Source organism: Limanda limanda, chromosome 5 (assembly GCF_963576545.1).
Source record: "Limanda limanda chromosome 5, fLimLim1.1, whole genome shotgun sequence".
In the NCBI taxonomy this organism is placed as follows: Eukaryota; Metazoa; Chordata; class Actinopteri; order Pleuronectiformes; family Pleuronectidae; genus Limanda; species Limanda limanda.
In genome coordinates this window covers 11,623,783-11,632,349 of record NC_083640.1, presented here as the reverse complement: position 1 = coordinate 11,632,349, position 8,567 = coordinate 11,623,783, and the positions used below count along the sequence as shown (strand labels likewise).

Below are 8,567 nucleotides of genomic sequence, written 5' to 3'. Positions count from 1 at the left end.
AGCACATGCTCCGCCGCAAACACACGCGCCCATGCAGAGACGCACACAAATCCACACACAGTTGTTATCATTTGTGTGCAGGACCAGAGGAGGAGAGTTTTGAGCTGTTCAAAATGAAACAAGGAAACTCCTTCATAGCTATGGGCCATGCTTTCTTCCCCGCGCACCAAACGCTGCATGCTGTTACAAATGGTAATCTGCTCTGATTGTCACAAATTTCAAAACAAACGCTAGGTGACTGAAAAGCCAAAGTGACGCCCCGAGTGATACTCAGACAGAAAGCCTGAATCAAAGCATGCCGACTATAATTAGGTTCCATCTGGGCTACATTATTTAAAGCCGCACCAGTTAATTGCTTGTGTACAAATGGCCTATTTTATTTGAATCAAACTCCTTTTTTTTGTGATTCATAATTACATTGATATGAAGGGGGGGACATATCTCTTTACTTCATTTACAATATAAATACATATTCAAACTATTAAGAGGACTTTGAGGAAGGGGAAATGTAAAGTGATGATACTTTGCGCGAATTGAATTTCTATAAACAATTATGAGAGTTTAATCAAATATACCGACAACTAGGTTAAACATTTAATAAGCTTCAATTAAAAAAAGGAGATGAACAGTGATACAATCATGAGGGGAAAATTACAAAAACAGAATATCTAACAGGGCTGATAAACAACATATTATTGCATGCAGAAGCAAACCTTTTTCTCATTTCCTCTTGTCAAAGTTTTCATCAAAAATCTAACACAAACAGTGCGTTTTCTTATCGATTTCCTATCGACGGTAACCTAAGCTTTTGTTTTATCTCGGTGTGAGGCGGAGCAGTGCGTGGTGCGGCCGGCTCGGGCTGCCGGTAACCTTAGCCCGGCTGCTGGTTGTGAAAACTATCTGTTGCATGGATCAGCGGTGGCGAATCGCTATCTGTATCCTGGTTGTCAGATGATCGGATTTCCGCCCCTGACGCTCTCTGATATTAGATGATCTTCTGCGGTGTGTGTGTGTGAGAGCATGTGCCCAGTGTGTGTGTGTGTGTGTGTGGACACCGTGTGTATTAGATCCTATGGTTGTCCATATGAGATACAAAGGAGCGTATAGACAGTTATGCGCGTTGTCATGTTGCTTGCTGACATGCGTAAAGGTCAAGGATGTCATTCTGTCCCGTGTGGCTGTCTGCCTGAAGGGGGCGGGACCTCGATGCCACTGGAGACGAGGTCAGAGAGCCCGGGCAGGTGACAGGCGGTCAGCCGCACTGCCACAGCGACTCGGCCCTTTGTAACCAAACATGGAGATGCTGTCCACAGTCAAAAAGTGAATTATGTCTAAATTTACTCCACCGCCTCTCAGTTTCCACTCAAGGTAAACCCACAGAATGAGTAGTGGAGGTATAATCAAATAAAACTTTTGTTTGTGATGTGCATTTTAAAATAAAATCACCATCACTCTGAGCCTTCACTCATCAACAGGAGCACAGGAGACAGGAAAAAAATGAAACAGAAAAATGACTCAAAACAGAGCTCATTTCATCAAACTAGTCGTTTCACTGTTGCTTCTTGAATGCATTTCATTTTTAATGCTCGTCGGTTAAGTGGGGCTGCTTTCCCCCCCCCCCATCTCCCTCGTACTGCTTTTAATTACTTTGCTCATTATTATGTGTTGTTGTTGGACAAAAACAAGGCAGAACTCATTACACATCCACAGATGAGGAACCTGAATCACTCGCCACACGGGGGGGGGGGGGGCCACTGAGGGAACTCTGTATTTACTTGGAATGAAATACAAACAGAACAGAGACACAGTGAAACAACGTCAAGCCAAAGCCTAGAAAAGAGAGAATATCGCATTAACTTGCTTAAATCATCACCCTAAGTGAGCTACTTTATATTTCCTGGGAGAGTAAAACTTGCGACTCTACGCTGAAGACTGTGGCAGCGCACTTCTTTCCCCTTCTTTCTCCTCAGGTCCCTCCCTTCCTCTGTCCCCCCCCACTCGCTGCCTCCCTCCCCAGACACTGAGACTGCACTGAGTGCTTTTTTATTTTAATGTGAATGAGTGGCCTTGGCCGTCATAAAGGACCCTCGCTTTTATAGACTTGGAGCCGAATATTTACAAGATAACCCCAGTCCAAGGACGGCCCGGGCTATTTGATACCAGGGTCGGACTCTCCCTTCTCCTCTTCAGTAAAATATCTAAAGCCTAAACATATCCCCCCCCCCCCCCCCCCGCCCCTGACAGCACCTCTCGATGTCAGTTGTTTTACTCGACTGCGCCGAAATGGGACGAGACACTTTGAATAAGAGGAGAGGCAGATGTGTGTGTGGCATTCAACACACACATCGTCTGCACCTTTTGTTCCCCATTTACTTTTTGCATTAAAATGATAATGACATTAACAATGGAGAGACAGAGTTTTGTAAAACTGCATTCAATTATTCAAAAAGAAGATTCAGGTTAACGTTGTATTTGAACGGTGTTGTGAAAACCAACATCGCTCAAAATGTGTCTGTGTTGTCAGGACGGAAACAAGGCAGGACATTAATTTCACATATTAAATTGATGAGAGACAAAACTGTTTGTTCCAATAAGAGTGTACTAATCTCATTTCCCTCATATCAAGAGAGGGACACTGTTACATTTGAATAAAACTGAAAGACAATTGTAGACAAGGCTAAAAAGAAAGGAAACAATTCAAGAAAAAATATCTAGAGTAAAATAAAACAGAATTAAATGTATTACTTGATTTAAAGGGAGCTTTACAGATTTAGGTCCGAGCACACTGTTAGGTGGGTTTGTAATAGAAAGAAAGATTTTAGAAAGCTTAAACAAAACATTATCCCATTAGATGCATACATAAGACACACTCAAACTCCTAACTTCATAAATTCCCCATTATGGAGAATCCCCATCGAGACTTACTGGCAGCTTTTGTTTCTAAAATGCACAAGATCTGTGCATGTACCTGTTGATTTAGTGTTTGTATGTGACGGAGGGAGCCGCAGAATGAGAGAGAGTGACTGGCCGAGTGTGCACATGCATGTGTATGGAGGGGCCATGTTGGGAGTGCCACCCAGACATTACCACTGTAAACAGTGCAGGCCTCCTTCCCTGTCCAGGCCTTTTGTTCCATCTGCGCAACCATTGGTTGGGACTTAAATGGCAAACACTCGGGGGCTGCTAGCTCGCCTGACATGGTTTTGTTTTTGGCCTATTGAGGGGCAATGGAGAGCTTCTGTTTCTATGCCCAGGCACAATGTGTCTCAAAAGCAGCATGGCTGAAAAGAGAGGCCCCCACAAAGACTGTCCATTCGCGGAGGCGCTGCATGCATGCACTCACATAGGCACAGGCACATGCACGCACACCGACACACACATACACACCATGATGCCTGGGCATGGGTCAGGACCGACAACCGCGCCACAGACGGTGGTGGAGGTGGAGCGCACACACGTAGGCAGGACCATGCACACAGTCGCACACTCACAAGCGTAGAGTCTCTAACTGCGCCACTTCACTATACCACACTCGGTCTTCACTCACATGAACACACAACCTCTGCTCCACTTTGAAGTCGCACAATGAGGTCTTGCAGGCACACACACCTCCCGGGCACCTTCAGGACAATACCAGGCAAAGAAACACACACACACACACACACACACACACTCCCGCACACACTCCTCTACAATGTCAAGACATACACACATCACTCAGTCACAAAGAAGGAGGAGGAGAAGGGCTGGAGAGGCCCCTTCTGCACCTGTAGACCTGGAAGAAAGACAGACTTGAGTGTGAGAACTTATCTGCGGCTCTCATTTACACACCATGTAGTCTCATCTTTATAGAAGGATAGAGCTCGGCCATTAACACCACTGACACAGGCTCTGTGCGATGTAAGGTATAACTGCTAGTACCTAAAGGAGTTTATACACTGGCAGCAGCACAGGGAGGGACACTAGAGTACATGCATCATATTCTTAGTGATTACATCCATTCTTCTTTACAAATAACTATTTTGTCTTCTGGCTGGAAATGTTTTTACAGTATTACTGGCAGATTTTAAAAATGCCTTGTTAAATCACAATGCATGGGCTTATATCTAAAAATGGCTGATTTTAGGACCTTATAGCAACAGTAATCATGACCAGCACTTCACCCAAATACCTCATCAGCATTACAAGCTGAAGAAAAGAGTTGTGCAGATGGTGTAACGCAATGATATGTCACCCGATGTGTCACAATCTCAAACAACAGTCTATCGGACACAAAAAGAGAAGAAAAGCTTATGAGCAAACTAGTGGAGCTGCACAATTTCACATTAAGCCTCAGATCGTCCAAAACTGAAGGTGCACACAAAAACAAGCACACACTCACACTTGCATGTTTTCTAATAGGTGAGATGACACCAGACATCTACCTCGCAGCAGATTTCAGCAACAATTCAAACACTGCGTGATTACACCGCTTGGTATCTCCCAGGGCAGTGGGCACACAACACAACACACATACTTCAAAAGATAAAACCAGAGGCTGGCAGACCGACGCTGAGCTCAAGAGGTATTCACAGCATTCGTATTTAAACAAACAAAACAAATCCGGCTTAGTAGAGGTGACTAATGCACAGCGAGAGAGCGACATTAGGCTTCTGAAGGACATTTTCTATACAACTACTACTGATTTGCACGTAGGTTTGGGCTAAGGGTTTCCTGAGAGAGAGGTTTGAAATCTACGTCTGACAACAGAGCGTTCTGTGAGAGCCTCATTGTCTTTTTTTGTCTCAAATGAATCACCATACACACACACACACACACCTGGTGGCCATGTATAGAGGTACTTGTCACGTGACCTTTTGATCCCATGCATTGTAGCACATAGGGTGGAGGACAGGAGAGGAGAGGAGAGGAGAGAGGGTCAGGTGGGGGAGGAGCAGGCCAGGGGTGGAGATAGCAGAGTGGGTGTTGAGGGCGGGGCCAGTCTGAAATAGATCACTTAAGGGAACAAAGTGTAATTAATGGGTCGCCACAGATAAGAGGGCTCGGGCCCTATCTGGGAATGTGCTAATGGAGTTGACACACACTCAACAAGATCAGTGGACAACCCCTCTTTATGTGTGTGTGTGTGTGTTCATGTCTCGGAGCGTGTGCATGTGCATGTGCACAGGCGTGTTTAACTTTTAAGGACACGCGGTGGACAAATCGTGGAAGCGGATTGCCAAGGTGACGGGTTAACTCGGTTTGCTCCATGACGGAGATCTGCCGTCGATGCATTCGCAGAAATCCCAGACGGAGACAAACGTGCGCACACGCCCATAACACACTGCCATGTCTACGTGAGTCGGCCTCCCCAACTCACACCGACTTCCCACCTCACATCAAAACATGAATGATGTTATTACACTTGGCGAGCCGGGACGCCTTCTGTCGCGGGGATGTGGTTGTTTACGGAGAGATGGAGGGGGAGGAAGCCGTCCGGTCAAGAGAGGGTCAGCCCCGAAGTGTTCTAAGAGAAGCAAACTGACACAAACCTCTCCTCCAGCTTCCTGCCTGCGTGTGTCCCTGCGTCAGGGGAACCCGGCTGGAGCCAAGGGGCCTGGCGCTTGTGGATACGAGTGTCTTGGGTTCGGAGCCTGGCTGGGGAGGCCGGGGGGGTGGGGGGGGGGAGGGTTCGCAGGCGCCCACGTGCGCTGGGACAGTGAGATGGCCTGTGATGGACAAGGCAAGACAAGGAGGATTTCCCCTGTTTGTCTGAGAGAGCGGAGCAGCCGCCTCGCATACACACAGGGAGCAGTCTGTCTCCGGGATGGATTTCTTGTGTGAATGTGTGTGGCATGAGGTCAGGCATCTGGTTGGTTTTGTGTGGAGCTATGTGTGTGCGCCTCTCTCAGGGTCACAGACCCCGGGCCCATCTACTTCACTCTGGTTTAGTCAAGACAAGCCGAGGCCACATTAACACACTGCATGACTTAATAATGTAAAGACCTTTGGTTTGCCCAGTAAATACAGAGCCCTGCCGGCCGAATAATCAAGATGTAAACACACATCTTACATCTTTATGGAAATGAACGATTTAATGTCATTACAGTCACCTTGACAAGTCAATAAATAGCAAATGAAGTAAGAGCGTAACAGTTCTTAAAGCACAAGGGCATGACCTCGACAACAGCAAGGTGTGCAAGGAGCTCCGGGTGAATCTTAAATTTTGCATAGTTTTGTTAAATGTGTCAATAGCAGCCCGGAAAAAGAAGTGTGTTTTGTATGTGTGTGAATGTGTGATGTAGCAGTCAGGGGTTAAATAGAGAGAGACGAGACTCCAATCTGTCAGGACAAGGGAAGAGCAGCTTCAAAGACTCAACAACAAGCCCTTTCTCTCACACACACACACGCGCGCATACACACACACACACTAACACACACACACACACACACACACACTGACGGACAGTCCATTGCTCCCAGCATATCTCTACTTTGTCCTTGGACTGTCTGAATACCACTGGAGGCGAACATGATTTGAGAGAGCAAGTGGGAACAAGAGAGAGGGAGACGGAGAGAAGGGAGGAAAGAGGGAAATGATAGAGGGAAGGAGAGGGAGAGAAAGGAGGCGCCCCTCAATGACATCTGAAGAGATAACTCACTCTCCAGAGCTTCTTTTCTCTTGCTATCACTTTCCGGGCAGCAGTCCTTCCACATAAGGCCTTTGCGTGTGTGTGTGTGTGTGTGTTAACTTTGTGTGTGTGTGTGTGTGTATGAATGAGTGACAATAGTGTATGTGGGAATACCGAGTATGTGAAGGTGAAATAGGCAAAGGATTTTTTAATCTCAATGAGAGAATCTAAAGAGCTATCAAGCACAATGAGGTGCATACTGGGGAAAACACATTGTATATGTTCCGCCAGAAAAACAAATGTTGTCAGAGATTATGTGTAAAACTATAATTAACAGAAATATAACTTGAGCTGAGAGTTGCTGTAAGAACTGTATATTCAGGTCAGAGTCATTGAGCTGTGAATCCACACTCAGACGGCTGCTTCACAAACGATGCACCGAACTCAACACAAACAAGCGCCGGCTCCTCTCTTGATTGAAAGTTAACTTTGGGAAAACAAAGCACCGGGCCACCAGCGGGTCACAAGAATTGTCGTAAACACCCAAACAAAACAGCAGGAAAACACAAAGTGGCTCGATGCCGCCACTGTTGTGAGAAACGTTCCCCTCTGTGAGCACGGGCAACTGTGGGGAAGAGTTAACCTTTTGATAAGCTGCTTGGAGCCCCAGTTGATGCATTTTTCATCGAAATGTATGAGTCAGAAAGAGAATAATTATCTCCTCTTGCTCTGTGGAGAGGCAAAGGGTTGCAGCCCCCAGTCTGCTCTTCATAAATTAACTAAGTCCTGAAATGAAGCAACACTGATGAGCACTGAGAGAAGCTGAGCTAATTCATCACCCAAACACAGAGGAGATGTTCACAGTTAAAACTTCACACACACGATGGACTTTGGAATTTGCAAGTTGTATTTAGATGTTGCTTTCACTTTATAACAGACACAACGCTTCACCCAAATATTCTTTTCATTCCAGCGTTGAATAAACTTTAAGACATCTGCAGGCCTCCATTCAGGCCAATGACAGCACTGCTGCAAATAATTGCTTCCTCATTCACTGCAATGAGATCACTGCATGTGCAGTGAAGCTGTGGTTCCTGACTGGCAGAAAGTTGGCATCTGGCACTGCACTGTGTTGGCTGACCAACTATTAACTATTAACTGTTATTTACCTTTTAAATAATGAGGCAGTGACTATGTTTACAGGGAAGGCAATATTCAGACTATTGACCTTGTTCAGAGTAAGACATTATTTCCGTTACCAGGTTAAAATGAGTTTGCCAATAAACTATTCCATTTATACTCCTGTTTACATGCCACAGAGCATAGTCTGGTTATGACTCACGTGCACTACCTCATACGTCCGATGTTCCAGGCAAATCTTTTTGAAAATATCCCCATTGTGATCCTTGCACCCATCACAACACTTCATAATATCCATATCCTTTTAAGTGTGTAGCATGTGTAGTGTGTCGATGTTGCAAAATATTGTAAATATTCCAGGAGGATGTAATAATGTGATTAGATGTATTTATATCTGCATAATGCAACTACAAGATTGAAATACTACGTTTTTAATTCGATTACTGCTTATTTCGAGTAGTGTCTTACTTGGATTAAATCAGAAGATGCTGTTTACAGGTAAGTGCATTATTCAAACTATTGACTTAATCAGGTTAATATCAGAATATTGGTGTCCATGTAAACGTAGCTGGTGATAATACTGCTTGGGTTCAATCAACTAGACCAATGTGATGCAGTGCATTGTTTGACTGAAAAATGGCCCCAACAGCTCTTGCTCTGGAAGACTTTCCTATAATCAGTACGAGAACAAACACACACAGAGACACACAAGTCGAGCTGCCAAACAGTGCAAGGTCACTGATCCCTGCTTCAGAGTGGCCACCATCACCTCCAGAGGAGACACACTCTACACCCGTCCTGGCACAGACACACGTT

General features: G+C 45.4%; 1 protein-coding gene across 1 annotated transcript in view; it reads right to left on the bottom strand.

Annotated features, from left to right (window-relative positions):
- The window catches only part of arb2a (ARB2 cotranscriptional regulator A), a 157,767-nt gene that overhangs the window by 4,071 nt on the left and 145,129 nt on the right, over positions 1-8,567 (bottom strand). The window lies entirely within an intron of this gene.